Source organism: Mobula birostris, chromosome 11 (assembly GCF_030028105.1).
Source record: "Mobula birostris isolate sMobBir1 chromosome 11, sMobBir1.hap1, whole genome shotgun sequence".
Taxonomy (NCBI): domain Eukaryota; kingdom Metazoa; phylum Chordata; class Chondrichthyes; order Myliobatiformes; family Myliobatidae; genus Mobula; species Mobula birostris.
The window spans coordinates 80,124,682-80,126,020 of NC_092380.1; positions in this window are offsets into that span (position 1 = coordinate 80,124,682).

The following is a 1,339-nucleotide window of genomic DNA, read 5'->3' on the forward strand; positions in this document are numbered from 1 at the left end:
CCGCCGCTGCGGATCTGAGCCTGGGGCTCCTGCATTGAGTCATGACTTCTCGGAACGGAGCTGAGGAAGAATTCCGCCAGCCAGAGGCTGTTGAATCTATGGAATTCATTGCCACAGACGGTTGCGGAGGTCCACCACCATTTTGTGTGTGTAATTAGATTTCCAGCATCTGCAGATTTTCTCTTGTTTATTGTCAATTCATTGGGGATATTTAAAGTGGAGGTTGATATGTTCCTGATTAGTAAGGGCGTCGAAGATCACGGGGAGATAGTAGGAGAATGGGCTTGAGAGGGATAATAAATCAGCCCTGGACCGAATGGCCTGGGTCCGCTCCTATGTCTTATGGCCTTATATTCCGAGGCTGTGTTTCGTGGGAGAAATTGGATTTGGAGAATTTTTTAGTGTAGTACAAGAGAGTGCTGCAGTGTGGGAGATGTTTTGGCTAAGATGTTAAAATAAGTCTGCACATCTAGGTAGATGAAAAGATTTCCCTTAGCTTTATTTCAAAGTTTTTTTTTAATTCTTCGTCGTCAATATTTATCCTTACGCAACCGGTCTCTCAGAGATCACATGGTCATAATAGCAACACACACAAAATGCTGGATGAATTCAGCAGGCCAAGCAGTATCTATGGGAAAAAAGTACAGGTCCTACTGAAGGGTCTCAGCCTGAAATGTCCACTGTACTCTTTTCCATAGATTGCCTGGCCATCTGAGTGCCTCTGACATTGTGTATGTGTTGTTTGAATTTCCAGCATCTGCAGATTTTCTCTTGTTCGTGACGTCGTCATAATAGGATCTCTTAAATAATAAATGATTCTTTCTGCCGGTCATCAGTTAACTTTCGTTAAATTGGAAAATACCCAAAGAATCACTCGATATACCTCCAGGTATTCAGGCCTTAAAGGTCTCTGTATTTTTCTCAACAAAGGACTCAACCAGTTTCCCTCCACCACCACCCTCCTCCATTTGGCAGAATTGGTCCTCACACTCAACAATTTCTCCTTCAGCTCCTCCCATTTTCTCAAAACTCAGGGGGTAGCCAAGGACACCCTCATGGGCCCCAGCTATGCCTGCCTTTTCATTGGCTACATGGAACAGTCTTCTCTGGCAATGCTCCTCAACTCTTTCCGCACCATAATAATGATTACATTGGTGCTGCTTCTTGGACCCATGCCAAGCTTGTCAATTTCATCAACCTTGCCTCCAACTTCCAGCCTTCCCCTAAATTCACTGGGTCCATTTTTGACACCTCTCTCCCCTTTCTCGATCTCTCTGTCTCCATCTCTGGAAACAAACTGTTAACACCATGTTGTATAATCCAAACGATTCCCACAGCT